Source organism: Amblyomma americanum, chromosome 2 (assembly GCF_052857255.1).
Source record: "Amblyomma americanum isolate KBUSLIRL-KWMA chromosome 2, ASM5285725v1, whole genome shotgun sequence".
In the NCBI taxonomy this organism is placed as follows: domain Eukaryota; kingdom Metazoa; phylum Arthropoda; class Arachnida; order Ixodida; family Ixodidae; genus Amblyomma; species Amblyomma americanum.
Window position 1 is genome coordinate 116,071,707 of NC_135498.1, and position 19,579 is coordinate 116,091,285.

A 19,579-nucleotide genomic window follows, 5' to 3' on the forward strand; every position below is an offset into this window, starting at 1 on the left:
TCCAGCAGGGAGCTAATACAAGTGTTTTCGGCCCTGTTTGGGCAAAACGGGGTCCTGAGATTTTAGTCCCCGACTGTGCTCTCCTTTTCTGGTTATACGAGAAGATTCCTTTCTTCGACACGCATTGTACGGCTTGTTTACATAACCTTAGATCTCGAGGAACCTGCTCATTTCACCCGTAAGCCGAAAGAAAAGCATCTGCAAATAAGAATATGCTGAGTTACAAGAGTTAAAATAAAAGCAGGTAAAATAAAAAAGTAATTAAGAAGTGCGGCGTTCATGAAAATAGCAGGTTTACTCTGCTGTTCCTTGTCTCCATGTAAAGATGTTTCGCAGTTTACTCATAAAATATTCCTTACAAAATGGGGATTTAGGCAGGATTGCGTATATGCGCGGCTTCTGTCTGATTACTGCACACCTCAGAGTCGGCCGTGAAGTAAGCCAAGTAGAAAAAGGAAGTTTGAAACGAGTCAGGGGAAATGACAAGGCAACATTTGAAGAGCAGATTAAAATGATGACATTGCGAGCTAGATATCTCTTCTAAAATGAAGTTTGTTGCTAAAAATTTTCTCCAAGCCACAAATAAACTTCGCGGAATCACTGGCATGATATCATCCAAAAATAAATTTTGTAAGAAGCCGCAAATGACAGCGGTTCTTTCCTTCTCCGGCAGTTTATTAGCCTTCCCTGAGAGCTAGAAGCGATAGCCGCATGTAGTTTGCTTCCTTGACGTTTCAGTCACGTTCGTGAAGTTTCACTTAGAAGGACTTTGGTCTAGGCCTGTTGGTATGACATCGTGAAGAGCAAAACCGCAAAACAGGACAGGACTGAGGCAGGCGACAACACAGGGCGGTACTGACAACTGAGCATTTATTGAAACACAGCAGAGCTTATAAGGATCAGTCGCGCGTGTAATCTGGAAAGCAATCATAAATCATAAAAAGAAGATGAAACATGTAGAAACAATTCAATGGTAACCATGACGAAAATATTCAGTGTGGCGAAAGGAATGAAACCGAGCAAGAATGATACAACTAACCTGCGCGAAACCAAGCAAAAAACAACCTAGTGAAACGCTGACAAAAAAGCTAACTCTTTCTGAAAAGTAGACACAGAAGGCGTGCTGACACACTTATCTGGCTCCGATTCCAGGATGGCAACAGCCACGACAATTTCCCTTTCCAACTGCCCCTTTCTTCTTCCTATTATCTCTGTACAATTAAGCATAGGATAGCAGCCCTTACAACTGCGACAATGAACGGGCAGGGCAGGTCCTCCGGGCCTACTCAAGGAGCTCGCATGCTCTTGCAGACGAATTTTTAAACATCTGCCAGTTTGTCCGATATAAAACGACCACAGCTGAGGGGAATGCTATAAACCTCCCCCGTCGCGCATGAGACGCACTTCTTCGAATGCCTCATGCCGCAAACTACATGCGTTGAAGTATGCTTCCTCACCAAATTAAAAAGTTTTGAGAGCTTGCAGGGCGCAGACATGACCACGTCAGCGCCATATCTGACTGAGATCTTCTTAAGATTGTGGGAAATACTGTGATGATATGGTAAGACAGCACACTTATTTCGACTAGGTGGCTCATGGGAAAAGGTGTCTTCTTTTGCCGTCTGGCGAAGCTTTTTGAGCAGCGATTCGGCCACAGATCTTAAAAGGGAGGTAGGAAAACCCGCCTTTTCGAGTCGCTCAAGTTGAAGAAGAAGACTGAGCTGCACTTTGTGATGGCATGATTTCAAAAGCGCAGACCTAAAACAAAAAGAAACCAAGGCCCGTTTAACGAGCTTTGAATGGGATGAGTCGTACGGCAATAAAGCTTTCTTCGATCTCGGCTGAAAAGCCCAGCATACATGGTCATGTTGATTAAAATCGAATTTTAAGTCTAAAAACTGGATATATCCATCTTGCGGAAGCTCAAGGGTAAAATTTAGAGAATGTGAACATCCAGAGAACACAGCCAAAAGCTCATCCGCTACGTCAACTAATACATCATTAGGTGAAAGCTTTAAAAGGAGAAGAAAATCATCCACGTATCTAAAAACGCTAGAAATGAAGGCATGGGTCAACTAGCGTTTCAGCACTCGACTCTTCTACAGCGTCCTGCCATTCCGAATAGGGCCGACAGATGGGCCCCGAAACACAATGGGGCACATGCATGTCTCTGTGCATCATGCTTGTATTAGTGCACAGGTTATTCTTCCTTTAAGCTTTTTCTCCTTCCGTTCTATTTTCATATTTCGTCCTTCTAGATGCATTGAACCGAAAACCACAGGAAAAGAAAGAGCTACTTCGGGGGCAGTGCTAGGAATGTGAAATAAAATGGAGCAACCTCTCCATGATATTCAATTATTTACAAAAGGCGCAGTAAAGCGATGGCTTGTTTTATCCTTTTTTTCACTTTTGACTTCCTGCTTTGCGCTTTTGTAAAATGATAGAGACAGCCTTATGAATGTAAAGGAAGGAAGAAGAACGGTTTAGTGGATAAAATCGAGCAAAGAGCTCTGAAATACCTTCCGAGGAGAGGGCATGAACTCTCTCAATCACTGCATTGTGTTGTCATGAACATCTCAGTCAAATAATACACTTCTGCACGCAGCAGAGAACCCACAACCACTCGCGAAAGTTGCCTAGCCCTTTCCGGCGACTTTTTCATGCTCGCACCCTCCTCCGTCGCTCGCACGTGTGTATACAAGTTGAGAGATGGCTATTGGTTAGATTGTTTCAGAGGTCAGGCAGCAACCATGGCCGCGGGCAATAAGCCGCGTAGCTCCGGCGGGTAAGGAAGCTCGGCCTCCGAAGGTGGGGCCGATGGAGGAGCGCCAACTTTCTAGCGTGCTAAAAGTGACGAGAAACGAGCGAAACGAACAGACACTGAAATTAAATTTTGACTACAGATAACTCAGGTTCTACAAGGCGCATTAAAAAAATTCTTGCTGATAAATTTTCGTGAGGCACATGCTTTAGCATCCCAGGCCTACCACAACTTTATTAGAACCTCTTTAATGCTGCTGTCACGTGGTCGTAACGACCGTCTGGGAAGCAGGAAAGGAGCAAACGGCTTCCAAAAGGAGCCCTTTACTGGGCTCATTTGCGCCCGCAAAGACCTGAACAACTCGGCGGTGACACCAAAGGTCACACCTACAGCCGCATTCTGCGGCGCTCAATTAATAGAAAGAAGCGAACCTTCAAGGTAAGGCGTCTACATCGCCAAGAATAATTTCGAACAGAGTATAGGTAGTTGACCGTGGCTACAATCATTTGAGACAAATCTGGTCGCTTCTTGCTTGACACACAAAATGATAAGATGTGGGCCAGTGACTCTGAACAATGAAATGTATAATTAAAAGGCTTCCCGGCATTATCCTAGCTGCGTTCAAAAGAGCAAATGGTCACCGGAAAAGCATGTAATGAGAACCGGAAGAAACAAATGATCACTGACCGCATTGAAGTTGACTCAAGGGGCAAGAAACTTTCAAGGAAATTAACCTTGGCGCAAGGCAGGGTTAACTGAAGAGGGATGGCAGAAGCATTTCTCGGGAAGTTAATGGTCGCTAGGGACTAGAATTACCCCACATTACAGAGTTCAAGGACACCCCCCCCCCCCCCCCCCAATGTAAAGTCAATTACGGTGACTTGCCGCCAGCAAGCGGCAGAAGCTCATGACCTCGCCGTACTTGGCCTCGGAACCGCTTGAACACGCCAGATCACTCAAGAGTTAACACCGCGTTCGCTGAAGAATGTGTTCTTCTACTAGTAAAAAGGGGAGTGGCCTTGGAGGGAAACTGCGTTTGAGGTGTAGCAGCGCATGGTAACTACGTTGAAAGAAAAACAAAATTAAAAGTAACAATAAAATACGAATAACAAGTACAAAAATACAAAATTTCAAACGTAAATAACAGGCACAAAAACACCCCAAAATTAAAAAAGGGCCGAAAAGTGGACGATGTTCAGCTTAGCTAGAATAAAATAGGAGACAGTGTCGCTCAATTTGGGAAAAAGCGTCATTGAACAAGTCCGGAGAAGCGGCTCAGCGTAATAAGGCGGTCGATGCACGTTCTTGTGGAGAGCCAACCCAAGTCACTCCTAGGAAAACCAAGCGCCTCACTAACCTTAGTGGTGTGCCGGCATATCCTTGGTTAAGCACCAAAGCCCGTGCCCAAGAACTTAACGTACTGCCCAGGGAAAAGCGAACGGAGGGGTTCATATTGTGACAGACTAGAACACGACGAACTGTGGAGCGGCGCGGGCAGGAGTGCTTGCGCTAGGCCGTCCGCCATTAAGTCACCCTGTAACCACCTGTCATCTCGTCTTAGTCCTCGGCTTGAGGTCACGTAAAATTTCGTGTAAGCTGCTAGGAACCCTCATCGCAATCCTGGTCCCGAAGCTTCGGCGTCCTGCGTTTGCCGTGGTCGACGGCCCTGTGTGCCAAGTTCGCTCCGTCCGGCGGTGCCCATCCCGCCAGATCACAACTGACCTCGCCGCTGACCCTAGCCTCGTCCCCCGACCCTACCAGAAGACACGACGCAAAAACGACGCTGCTGCTACAAGACCTTATGACCTCACCGACTTGAGAAGCCGCATACAAGTAAGAGCACAATCCCCTGCCCGTGCCGTTCGGTGCGTCCATGGGCCTCGGCTGAGGGTTCCAAATGACCTGTGGGCCAGAAGCTTCAAGGGCCAGCGCTCATCAGCCGGTGGTCTCATTTACTGTGGCGTCAAGCCCTTCACCTCCTTCTCCGTTCCAACATTTTTCACGGCCATCATCATCTACTGCGTTTCTTCTTCAGTGCCGATCTTCTCGTTCGCGATCAGGACGATCGCTCGGCGGCCCCGTGGTGTGCGACGGACTAGAATACTATGAACTGAGAGGTGACGCGGGCAGCAGTGCTCGCGCTTGACCACGTGCCACTAAATCATCCTTTAACCATCTATCATGTGGTCTCAGTCATCGGCTTGCCGTCACGTAAAAATATTAGGCCGCCGCATAAGCACACATCTGCTTCAGAAATGCAATATTAGTATCCCATATAACAGCGAAGTCCACTACATGAACCTCGATCTTCTCCGTTCCGCACTGTCATGTCGGGACGGAGTTGTGCACCGCTTGGTGTCACTTGTACTATGAGGACGATTTCAATAATTCTAGCCACAATCCTCGGAGAAAAGTTGTGGCGGCCATTGCGTGGTAGGTGTACAGCTGTACATTCCCACAGGCTATGCACAATCACCAAGACTCGCGAGGAGTGTCTGGATAGCCGTTCTGTGTAGTTGTCGGCAAGTTGGTTTAACAGTGTGCCAGTTTAGGATGATGCGTACACGTAAAACCTTGATTTTTTCCCCCGTTATTCATGAGGCGGTGTCTTAAGAGAGTCAACAGTTGCGGTACACCCATTTTTTGAAGACAAAAGAATGTTTAATGCTGTAATTCTCTTCGTATCACATAGATCAGAGATCCCTTCTTGATGGCAACTTCCACGTCCTGCTTTGAGTGACGCTGTCCGGAAGTTCTACCTGTTGCGCCAACTGGCGAAATCAGGGCTGAAGGATATTGTAGAAGAGCACATGCACAAGTTATTGCCGAGAAGAATGAGGCGCGTAAGGTCTTTTAGCTGAACTGCCTGCGCGACACGCTAGAGGCTAAATGAAGAAGGTACTGCAGATTGTCTAACAGCTGTACGAGATTGAAACCAGATTTTAAGCTAATGCCATCATTGGCCATATTTGTAGCTCGCAGGCACATTAAAAATATATAATTATTCAAATTGTGGAGCATAAGATCCAATAAGCAATTCAAGAGGGCAAAATTGGCCCCTCAGTTTCATACCTAAGCACAGGAAAATGCGGGACCCGTCGGTCTCACCATCGGACCAGAATGTTGTGGTTAAAAATTTTTGTATGTATTCTGAACTTACGCCATGAACTGCGGTACGACGTTCTTTCCTTGCAAAGTAGTATACAGGGAAGGATGTGGCACTTAGTCAAAAGCCTTTTTTATGCCCAATCTAACAGGCAAAGGGCGATGCAGCTTTTTCATGGTTTTCATCAGGGCTTGCAAGATGAGAATGTTCAAGGAAGTTGGACATTTGTTTAGAGAACCCTGCTTGAAACTAGAGGAACTTGTACAGATGAGGGGGGAGTAGCCTTACCAGCCGTATCTTTGCGAAATATCCATACAAAAGTGGGAAAGAAGTATTGGGCTAGTAGTCGCCAGACTTGGGAGATTGTCACGTGTCATGGTGGTAAAGTGGCAGGAACATGAAAGTAGAGAAAGATGAAGGCGCTGAAGATGGGAAGTAGGATAATTTATATCAAAGAAGGAAGAGGACGAAGACTGCAATGGAGCGAAAAAAAATATGAATTGGAGTTGTTTAATGGGTTTCCGTCCTTCTCTCTTTCGATGCTACCGTCAAAAGGCATGCCCTTAAGCAGGTGTGTGAGCTTCTTCACAGGTATATTATCGAAACCAAGATAATTTTGTGTTAACTTCTCGTTGCCTTTATTTTTCCCTCAAAATTAGTTTATTTCTGATAATTGCTTTAAAATTTATTTATTCAACCCTCACCGCTTCGTCTCCTCGATTTTCGTTACAATATGCTGAAGATCTCTCAAAATTCGTGATTTGTTTTTCACAGATTCCTCGATTTATTTTTATGAGCAGATGGAGATAAACCTGGATGAGTTTTCTCCTGTTTGGATCTGCACCATACCCTGTGGAGTCCGCCATCGTTGGCATGTGCTATCGCTTTTGAGGCTGCAAGAACAGAGCTTAGCAGATTTTCAACAAATAATAAGAAATCAGGACATGAGAGTAAAGTAGGAAATGCGGTTAGACGAGGTTAAAGTAACGGGCATAAAATAAAAAAATATGACGTGTACTACGCGGAGAGTATACCAGGCTTCAACGGCGTCGTTTGGCTGTCGACTGGCCTCGTTGCTTGTTCCATGGAACTCTTCGACCAGGCGCGGACACCACCGGCTACCATTCCGGTCCCGCGGTCTATGGCGGTCCCCGTCTACGAAGGCTCTGTGTGAACGCCCTTGGTACTCAGAGAAAGCCAGCTGGTGCTACAAACATATCTGCCGACATCTGGAGTTCTGTGATGTGGCCCGGACATGTCACTACTGGCCATCCCGAATAACACAATCAACACTGGTGTATGGTGCCATCTAGCCCACTCTGCGCGGCGCAACGTGTCTAAGTTATAGCTGTGTGAGCCGTGTGCGCTATATCGAGGACGGCTTTTTCAGGCTGCGTCCTTTCACATGTTTTAGTGTACGTGTTAGGACTATGTGTTCGGTATGACTGTAAAGGTGCAAAATTAGGCCTTTGGTCCTTTGTTTCGTGTTGTATACGTGTGTTCTCTTTCTTTCCCGTATAAATGTCCCACATGGGCCACATACTGGCCTGTCTCTTCGCTTCACACACACACACACACACACACACACACACACACACACACACACACACACACACACACACACACACACACACACACACACACACACACACACACACACACACACACACACACACACACACACACACACACACACACACACACACACACACACACACACACACACACACACACACACACACACACACACACACACACACACACACACACACACACACACACACACACACACACACACACACACACACACACACACACACACACACACACACACACACACACACACACACACACACACACACACACACACACACACACACACACACACACACACACACACACACACACACACACACACACACACACACACACACACACACACACACACACACACACACACACACACACACACACACACACACACACACACACACACACACACACACACACACACACACACACACACACACACACACACACACACACACACACACACACACACACACACACACACACACACACACACACACACACACACACACACACACACACACACACACACACACACACACACACACACACACACACACACACACACACACACACACACACACACACACACACACACACACACACACACACACACACACACACACACACACACACACACACACACACACACACACACACACACACACACACACACACACACACACACACACACACACACACACGCACGCACGCACGCACGCACGCACGCACAGAACGCTTATCTTCTTACACGTTACACTGTTTGGCGAGCCTGCCATGATTCATTTTTCATGCCCAGTGGTCACTGATTTTATGTGTGTAGTCATAGGCGGAGAGGTGGATTTTAAGGATGTTTTGGCTGCAACCTTGAGGCTTGGCCTCAGTAAGGAGGTGGTGTTGAGTAGGTATGAAGAGGAAGTGAAAAGGCGGCGAGAGGAAAGGGCGCAAGCACCCGAAGTTGCTCGCGAGGCGGAAGAGCGGCACGCGAAAAGCGGTTGTTATCGATGAGGTTACAGCTAGCGAGTACTCCCGTCTCGAGCGAAGGTAAACCTTCTTTGTCATCTGATGTTGAGGCACTTCGGGGATCAAGGAGCTGCTCTAGGAAGTTAATGGGTTCATTTCAGGAAACGAGAGACTGCTTAGACGCACACCTTCATTGTTTCGGGAGAATAGCGCTAGGTAAGGGATGGCCGAGGGGTAACGGGGCAAGAACACTTAGTCTTTGTCTTGCGGCAGAGGCTCTCAGCACCTTTGGACGCGCTATAAAAGACTGGCAGGCACCCACAATACTCACGCTGTTCTCCTGCATATGACTATGTCAACGGAGACAATTTAATCTCTCGGGATGATAAAGCCCACAATGTGCATTTTTATAATCTTCTCTGTCTTGGCCTGTTCTCATATCCCCTTTTAAGTGCTTGAAAACTCTTCTCAATGACAATTTTGATATGGTAACGAAGAATGAAAGGCATTAAATATGAACGCTAGCATCTCTGGCAAGTTAAACTACTTAATCTGCTCCTTCAGTTCATACTCGTATTAACGCCGCAATAGTCGTAAAATATTCAGTGCTATGCCTGTTGGCGCAAGAAATGCTGCAACAGAAGACACCAAGATATGACGGACGTTTAATGGAAGTCATTCCTAAAACCATGAAGTGCTGTCCTATATAGTGCAACACAGCAAACATTAGGCATTTTTGCGCACCGCCTGCCGCAGCTGTGATGCCTGAGCTCGTTGGTATGCTGGTACTAAACAGTCAGGACCGCCGAGTATTATATGGTTCTTTTCGGACTCCTTAACGACTATTTCTGCTGTGTAACATATTTTCAGGACCTAAAGTTCATTTACAAAGCATCGGTTAGGGAACGTACGCAATAAAGCCTCGTTATTTTCGATGCCGCACCTATTACTCTTTCATCTTTAGATGCCTGATTTAAATCATTAGGTCATTCAAGAGCCCCAGTAACGTCCTAAACGCGCAAAACAATAGGGTTCATTCCCCAGTTCTGCACCGATTATACATTCCAGACCTTATATCACAATTTTTTACCCGTTTTAAACGAATAGCTTCTTCAGTCGCGTGACAAGAATTTTAGAACAATTTTCATGAAACTTGCCTTTTGCATGTGAAAATGGTGAAAATAAAAATGATAAATGTAGCTATGGAAAAGCGCAAAGTGAAGGCTTGAGTTTCTTGGTGTCCAGCTTTGTACTTGTGTCAAGGCAGGAACCAGCCCCTGGTTGGAAGACAAAGGAGGATGTGGAATTTTATAACTCTGAATTTTCTGTTGAAATCAGGTGTCCGACAGTCCTTTAACTTCAGCATGACATTCTCGGTAAATTGGCGCGTCATGTCAAACCATACCTTTCCTGGTGGTACCGAAATCACTTTCGCTCTCTCCCTTCTGGTTGCCTCTTAGTCAATCTGCGTGTCTTCTCGACACCTTCTTTTAATACAGAAACACAATTTCAACACTAATCTTTATAACTTCAGCAGTGCCAGCACCACTTATTGAATAGTGTCGAAAAGAAACTAGGAGGGCAATAGATTACGAAGTTAAAAAGCTTGTATCTATACTATCCCGTCTGAGTGTAATGTGTTATGTATCCACGTGCAACAGCAGGTGATAATATACACTTCAGGTCGAATTCTGAGAAAATATCTAATCCATTGAGGTGGATGATTATATACATTGAAAATACAGCAGCGGTGGCCAAGTGGTTAAGCATCAGCCTCGCTTCCGGGAGGTGCGGCGTTCGATCCCCAGCGCCGCCGGGTACCCACCGGTGATACAATGGGTACAAGCTTTCCCGTAGGGTGCTGTTAGGCTTATTTACGGTGAAATGCTAGGGAAATAGGTGTTTAACCCCACCTTGAGAAGTCGAAAATACCTTGTACCATGGCGGTCTTTGTACATAGATGCCTTTCATGTGTTTGTCTTTGGTACCCCAATGAAAGATCCTAGTGTGGTTGGGATCACTGCTTTCGCAATCATGCCAAGGTTCTCCAATTTCTGTATATCTGTAGGAAGTATTGAGCAAATGTTGAACGGTATGAACATGGCTTGTGGGCTATTCGTAAAATAATGTAACGTGTGGCTTCACCTTGATTCCTTGGAGTGTTCTTAGTCCTGTATACAGCATGGGGTATGCTACTGAAGTGTTCTGCGAAGGAGTTGCCTTTGACAAAGTGGGAAAAAGTCCATGTGTCTCAGCTGAACAAACCCAGGAGTAATTCTCTTCCTGTGCCGTTGTATGCCAGTGCAGGCGAGAGCTTCCTTACTAAAGACAATGCTGTTTCCGGTCCATGGGCATATACTTTTGCACAGAACAGCTTAGGGTCGGCATGGCTTTAATTACTTCAACCGGTCGTGGCTAATGATGGTTCGTTAGTGCTGCCATGTTAACAGTGAAATATATATTGTGAATATTGACCAAAACTGTTACTCGCAGGGTGTTGGAATTATTTCACTTTGTTGTCAATGGCTTGATCACTATAGTGAAAACACTAAATTTGCTATACAAGCCTATGTTCAACATTTCCGCGGATCTATCTTAGACTTTGCTCCTATTATTTTGGGAAATTTTTCTTCTTTTTTTTTCAAGATTTGCAAGTTCTTTTTCAATCAGGGCAAAAGAAATTGGTTTTGAATGGGGCATGATTTAAAGACGGCATGAAATTTTTCATAAATTTTGCACAGCATCTAGAGGCTCCAGTTCAGTTCTTATGGCAGCACCTCTTTTGTTATTCAGGAGGAAAATCTGTATATTGTAACGCAAAGGTGATTGCAGCCCTCATGATCCTGCTCGCATGTAAGCCTCAGAAATCGTCATATTGTTTCACACAATGTCTGAGAAAAGTGTCAGCATTGAAGCATGCTCTACATTATTTTGGCCGCGCCTGCACATACCTTCAAGCGTCCGCACACAAAATTCTACCACACTCGGTTCCCTTCTTATGAAAGCACATGTTTCATTCATTTGAAACGAATTTACGTGTCTGCAACCAGGAAAACGTTTTATGGTCACAAAACCTACCGGTAAAGCTGCACAGGCAGGTTTCTGAAACTAAATGATCGCACAGGTAAAATACATGCAAATAACTTGTAGTACAGGCATTTTCCTGCTGTGTCCCGTCTTCCGTTATCCACCATGGTTTGTGTAGCCTGCAGCGTGCGAAAAATTACGCGGGACCAAACGATATTAAAACAAAATGGATCATTGTATAATACATCCCCTGGTCTCGTCACATTGCTGTCAATTTCTGGTTAACAGAGGCCATCTCAAAACAAGTCCAGTGTATTTCAGCTGCTGCGATCGACTAGTGCGGCTGATGCTTTTGAAGTCGTCCCCTAAGTTGCAGCAGGTTTCAGTCAGGGCGTAGTTATTCATTACCATTAGACTCAGTACAACGATATAGTTGTGAGGGAAAGGCAAGCTGCAACGGAAAATAAATCCTCTTAGCCTTCTTTTTTGGCCACAAGGTTGTGCGCAGGGGGACACTAAAGATTACTGATGCGTTTCGTGCTGCAATGTGGTGCTACGTCTGAAGCATATAATTCTGATGGGGATACGCGGCTTATAGAAAAATTTTGAATTGAGCCTGCCATCAAATTTTTCTAGAGCATTCGGCATAAATATAACGGTACATAGCAAGAATTGTTTGATGAAATTCAAACGCACTATATAGGAGACACCGCCAAGGTACTCCTCTACAATCACGACGGGACACATAACGCGCACTTCGACGGGCCCATCAGCGAATTTGAAATGTGAGCCGAAATCAATATACTTGACACAATATCGGCGCAGGGACCGTATGGGATGAGCAACAAGATGCTCAGAGATCTACAAGATGAATCTATAACCGCACTCAATGCCTACAAGCAGCAATGCTGGGAGGCGGGCGAAATTCCTAAGAAGTGGAAGACAGGTTATGCTCTCTTGATTCCTAAACATGAAGAACCCCTTTTGATCAAGAATATCAGACCTATATCCCCAACCTTGTGTGCCGCAAAATTGATGAAGCAGTTTGTGCAGACGCGTCTGAACAACTACATTTAGGGTGACAATCTACATCCCAGCTCCATGGTGGGTTTCAGGTCCCACCTGTCCACGCAGGACGTAATGCTGCAACTAAAGCATCAAATTCCAGACACCGACACGTGGTACGCGAAGGTCAGCCTGGGCCTAGACCTAGCAAAGGCCTTCGAGAACGTCACACAAAAGGCGATCCTAGGCAATCTTAGGCACTTAGGAGTAGGCGAAAAACCTACAGCGTCAGGAATTTCGTTTCTGGTACAGTTGCACAAATTCTCTTCGGCTGAGTAAATCGGGAGACATAGAGACAGGCAGCAAAGGAACCTCGAGGGATCTGTTCTGTTCCAGCTTATATTCAATGTGGCCATGATTGGGCTCTCAGACGACATCACCGCATGGATGGCTAAAGCAAGTGACGGCCAGACGGAGTACACTCTGCAAAGGGCTATCGAAGAAGTTGAAAAATATGTGAACAACAGGGGACTCAGAAGCTCCCCACAAGTCTCCCAAATGCTGCTATACCAGCCAAAAAGTAAATTTAAAAGATTTAAACGAGATTCCCCGCGATTTTCACTTAAAGCTTAGGGAATAGGTACCCCGAAGGTAGACACAATTAGAGTTTTAGGGCTACACATTCAGAACAGTGGTTTCAATGAGGAAAGATTAAGTAAATTGGAGCTCTACGCGCAGGAGACCATGCGACTCATCCGTAGAATCACCAAGCGGCGATACGAAATGAAAGAAACAAATCTAATTAGACTCGTACATGCCTTAGTAATAAGCTGGATAGCATACGTAGCTCCCTTGCTCAATATAAAGGAGGCAGAACAGAAAAAGCCCGAAGGAAGCATTCGCATACGTGTCAAGCAAGCGCTGGGGCTGCCCATCCAAACCCCCATCGAAAAGCTACTGCAACTAGGTCTCAACAACACGGTTTGACAAAATTGTAGAAGCCGTAAAAATCTCGCAGTACAAAAGATTGTCAGAAAGCGTCCCAGGTAGGGGGATCCTAGGGAAACAAGGATAAATTATGCTAATCAACAAGGTTGAAAACTAGATATGCTTGGATGTGTGCGTGATAGGCTAAGGATCCCACCCCTACCTAAGAAGATGTATACCATACACCACAAGGCTCAAAGAGAGAAACGGGCTGAAGCCCTCGGCAGACGTTTCAGAGACGATTGCATAGAAGACCTGGCCTGCGTGGACGCAGCTAACTGCGGGAATGGGAGAACGGTCATAGCGGTAGCCAGCGCTTAAAGACATCTCAAAACCGGCACCTCAATCATGTAGGACTGACCAGAAATTGTAGAGGAAGCGGCCATCGCGTTTGCGATTGCAAGCATGAGGGTCGAAATTATAGTGAGCGATTGCAATGTTGCAGTGGTTTGCCAAAGGGAGGATCTCACGTTGACAAACGGAATCCTGCGTACCGCAACGGACGATAAAAATTCAACTAATCTGGGCACCTGCACACGCTTCCTTCGCTGCTAATGAGGTAGCTCACGAACTGGCTCGAGGTCTTCCTCTACGAGCTAGAGGTCGTTCTGAGGGCTTCACAGATAGGGATCATCTTGTGTCGTACTGAGAGATTGCACAACATTACAGACTCAGCAGGAGTAGGTGCCCTCCCAGCCGACAAAACACTAACGAAAAGCAAGGCCACCACTGGGCGTCGCCTGCACACGAGTACATTTCAGAACCTGGAGATGTGCAGTTTTATTACCCGGCTGAATATTCAAATGTCTTAAAGCTCTGTAAAATAAGCCTAACCATAATCATACAGATTTCCTTTGGGAATGGAGGCTCGCAAAATAAAGTCACTCGACAAATGGGACTTTTTGCTATTCCATTCATGTTCAGATATACAAGAAGAAGACATCCGACTGGCCGAAGCCACCGCCAAGAGTCATGACCTCTTTGCCATAGTCTAGGCGGGGAGCCTAAAAAACTACCCTTTCTGTTGGACAATAAAATCTTTACAATCCAAGTGATGAGCATTACGATGTTAGTCAACATCTAATTTGATGCTCTCCAGCAATAGAACTTGCGTCAATGACCGATTATACCAGCTTTGGATTGAACTGTTAGTTAAAATGCACCTCATACCTTTGAACTTCAATAGATGTTTTTGCTCAAGGCCATAGGCAAGTAATTCAACATCACCGTGCACCGTATAGTGTGCTGTGTCAGGACATGTCTGTTACTTTTTGAAGTTATCTTGGTAGTAGAATTGGTTGTTGTAGACAACTGCAAATTGTTGCTTCTTTGGGTAGTATGCACAGAGCCGTGTTTGGACTCGTTTTGACCAAGGAAACAACGGTGCTGTTTTCCATGTCATAAAATGCAAACTTCAATCTTGATTGTGTTTTTAATGGGCAACATGTTTTATTCTTGAACAGTTTTCGAAAGGTTACATTACGGATATTCAGGACATCATACTCAGATGTTTTTGCTCAAGGCCAGTGACAAGTAATTCAACATCACCGTGCACCGTATAGTTTGTTGCGTCAGGACCTGTCTGTTACTTTTTGAAGTTATCTTGATGGTAGAATTGATTGTTGTAGACAACTGAAAATTTTTGCTTTTTTGGGTTGTATGCAAAGAGCCGTGTTTGGACTCATTTTGACCAAGGAAACAACGGTGCAGTTTTCCATGTCATAAAATGCAAACTTCAATCTTGATTGTGTTTTTTTAATGGCAAACATATTTTATTCTTGAACAGTTTTCGAAAGGTTACTTTACGCATATTCAGGACATTATACTCATATGTTTTTGCTCAAGGCCAGTGACAAGTAATTCAACATCACAGTGCCCCATATAGTTTGTTGCGTCAGGACCTGTCTGTTACTTTTTGACGTTATCTTGATAGTAGAATTGATTGTTGTAGACAACTGAAAATTTTTGCTTTTTTGGGTTGTATGCAGACCCGTGCTTGTACTCATTTTGACCAAGGAAACAACGGTGCAGTTTTCCATTTCGTAGAACGCAAACTTCAATCTTGATCGTGTTTTTATTGGCCGACATATTTTATTCTTAAACAGTTTTCGGACGGTTACGTTACGGATATTCAGGACATCACTGCTGGGTAGAAGCTTCTCTTATGTCTGTCTAGGCTATGTCGATTAGTGAAGCGAGTGAAGGATTAATATGTTGTGTTGTTGTACCTCCTGGTAACGTTAGTATTGATGGTAGTCTCAGGGCACGGAGCTGAAATCACATTTCCAGGTTTTAAATTTTTAGCCATTAGATCCTCGAAAGGCTGAAAGCGTTAGAAGGGGCGTAAATAAAAAGAACCATGTGACGACATGTAACTGGATTGCTGGGGATAAACTACTTTGGAAGAGTCTATGGGTGTGAATGTCGAAAACACCGCTCTCTTCGTGGTTAGCGTCAACCATATTCAAATAAAGGATCACAATGACATGCATGCTCACAATACAGCCAGAAAGTCGCCCTCCGTCTGGGTTTTTTCTTACGTTTGAAATTTGGAAGCCGCAGACTTTTTCCTGGGATTTTTGATCACCCTGAACTGCAGGTGAAAACATCTGAAATGCGTTAGAATGATTACAGTGCCGCAGCGCTTTCCACATGAAGTTTCCAGAAAAGGCAGGCTTGATATTAAAACAATATATCCCAACGTTTAAATTTTGCCATGCGCTTCAGGAATGCTGGTTCCCACGAAAGTTTCAAGACGGCTATGCGAAGGCTGTCCCACGCGCCGTAAGGTTCAGCCGGTTGTATTATCCCGGCGGTCGTGCCCATATTAGGGCTGCTAGGGTAACTTGCCAGTCATCGCAATGCATTCCATGCTAAATGATAGAAAGGAAATCGTTTCCACCGCGCGTCCTATGCGGGGAGCAGAGCTGGTGTTACGTCTATCATGCATCGATCATGTGTTACGGTCAAAAATAAAACGATTTGAATGAAGCCCGTTTCTAAATCTACTCAAAATAAATAAACAGTACATTGCATTTTCCCAAAAGAAGAATGTTTAGAAGCTGAAAATGATGTCTTGCCAATGTGGACTAGAATGTAAGCATTTCTTGCAATGCCAAGCTCATTTTCAGTAAGTTCCCCACCGTCTTCTACTACGCTTCCATCCTCCTCACACGAACTCGATGCAGCGATTGGGTGAAACTGAAAGTGCTCATCGATACAGGATTTCGGCTTTTTTCCGAGTCGTACATTGGGACCACGGTATAAGGTGCGCCAAAGGGCCCAACTATAAGCTCTTAACATTAACCCAATCTCTGCGACTTAACCACAGCGTGCACGCAGTTTTGCGGCAGAAGACGACGCTGAACATTGCCGGATCACGTCACACATTCTGCTTCTACATGGGCGTCACTTCCGATAACTGCTAATAAAATGTTTAGCATAAATTCATTCCTATATTCATACTTATTTTTTATCTACACATACCCGGACAGCATACAATATGGGACATCCGTGCGTCCCGCTTGTGGAAATGGAACCAGGGCAACCCCTTTGTTACCTACATCAGCCCCCGATGGTGAATTAGTGGGCAAGCCGAAATTGGGCTTGCTCATGTTTTTCTACATACGTCTCATATCGGTGTTGCTAGGAGAAAATAAGACCACTTTCCTGCATCCAGTGCACATGGGTCCCTTGTAGGGAACTTGAAGGAAGATGCGCAGCTTAAAAGTAAGCTCTATGTGAGAAAAACGTCCTGAAGCCGAAATGAGGCTCCCGATACCAAACTGCTGTGGGCCTCGCATCGGACGTAGCGGTGCTGGATGTCGGGCGTTCTCAACTTCTACCCACATCTGTCCTTTCTGAGCCATCTGTCCTTTCTGAGTCGACGCCATTTCGCTCGCCTAACCTTGCTTCACAAACTGTATCACCATCCCACCCTCCACGACGACTTCTTTTTGCCACACCCTGCAGTCTTTCCTCGCCGCGACCACGTTAACAAAATAAAACGCGTCACATGCCGTTCATTGCTCTACTCGAAATCATTCATTCCTCGCACTATAATAGATTGGAATAACTTGCCATCACACATAGCTACTGAGGTTAACCCACAATCGTTTCAGCATTCGTTAAAACAAACCATGGACTAACAGATTTGGTATTTTTGTTGTATTATGTGCATTTACTGAGTATTTTCTTCTGCGTTGTTTGTTGTTGTTATTTGTGTACATTACTAGTTTTTAATTAATTATTACGTGTATTTTGTTTCTAATGCCTGTGCCATATTTTTATGCTTGTATCGCCCCCCCCTATGTAATACCCTCGCACGAGGGCCCTTAGGGGTATTGTAAATAAATAAATAAATAAATAAATAAAATTTGAAGGCAGGCGTGAAATAAATCCATCTCTTCCCAGAGAAACATCCTCAAGCCCAATAGGGGCTGCCCACACAAAACCACTGTAGGTCTCACATGGGCCGGGCTAGTTCTCCACATCGTACGTGACCGCATGCTGCCTTCATCGGTATTATTGGGGATTATATGGCTGACGAAGAAAAAGTGCGGGCTCTATGCAGGACAAAAAGTGGCAAGCCCAGGTGGGGCTGTCGATGATATGACGCAGTCGGACCCACATTTGCTGGAGCTAGGCTGCAGACATCGATGTGCCAACATGCTATCATGCATGCTTTCTTTCATTTCGCAAATTTGTGTTATGCATGCCTTTAATTTTGCCCTTAATACTGATTTGTATAAAAATTCTGAACGTCTTTACTCAGTAAGATTGAAAACATTTCTGGTTAGGACGCTTACACTCACGTAAATTGTGAAAAATTACCAGAACATAATAAGCAATAACTGTGCCACATCAGTTTGCGCTGGACTACCTGCGGCTCTCCAAACCATTAATTTCAAAACATACACACATCGGCTGCCTGCAGTATGTAGAGTCGGCTCGGGCCACTCACATTTTCCGCATGTCCAAGTATTTTGGGCTGCTTTGCATTGAGATAGCATGTAAATAATGAAACCATAGCTTTTAATCTTCCAGCTAGAGGTTCAAATGGGAGGAACTGGGTCTGGGGCTGCTACGAAACTACCCGCATCGGCCCCCGGTTGGGAAAGTGTGGGTAAGGCTTAATTGGGCTTGCCTCTGTAGTTCCGTTGCGGTATAGAGGGTCTAACCGAATTTGCGTCCTCAGTGGCTGCCCGCGTCTGTCCAAAGTACGACAACAGTGAAAGCTGGATTGGCTGCCGGCATTGCGCAATGCAAGCTAACTGAGGTCAGGCCGACATGGGCTCCTTACAACGGTCCCAAATGGCACCAATCGGAGTGTTTTTGCGCAGCCCACTTGAGCCCCATGTCGGCCTCGTTTACAGCACTCATTTCGAGCCCGTAGAGGCTCGTCTGCATTGCCCGCATCAGACCTACATGGGACCCCACTTCGTAGCCCTTTTGTGCTACCGGGATAATAACGTGGTTTGGTGCAACGTGAAACTGCGATTTGTTGGCACGCGTTTTGTTCACACGTTTAAGTTCGATGTTATAACGGTTCTCTGCAAGACAGCATCAGCACGCAGATTTCAGAGTAAGTCTTCTTAATGACAAGTTTTATGACATATATTTTCTCTAACCGAGAGCGTGAGCAAAGAACTTTTGCTCTAGCAACCTTCTTATAACTACTGCGCTTTGACATCCAATTTCTATATGTACGTCAGCACCGAAGTGCGATGTCACATCTTGTATCTCACCAAGAGTGTCAGCAAAAAAAATTCTGTCCTGACAGCCATTTTTTACTGCGCATAATGGGAGCCAATTTGTGTATGCAAGTGTGGACAAAATTTCGATGTGAAATCTTTTTTTACCAAGACCGTCAGCACGCAGATTTCGCACTAACAGCCCTCTGAATAGAGGCTTAATGATGCCCTATTAGTACAAGCAAATCTGCACTTGCTCTCGATATCATATTTTGTCTTTCACCAAGAGCGTGTGCACACAAATATCCTCATAACAGGCTGCATTATACACCGCTTAATGCCACACAATTTAATTATACATGTATATTCTTCAAGGGGAACTGAAGAAAACTTCAACCAATTATTCTTCCCGGTATGAATCGGTCCACTGGCTCGTTATGCATACCG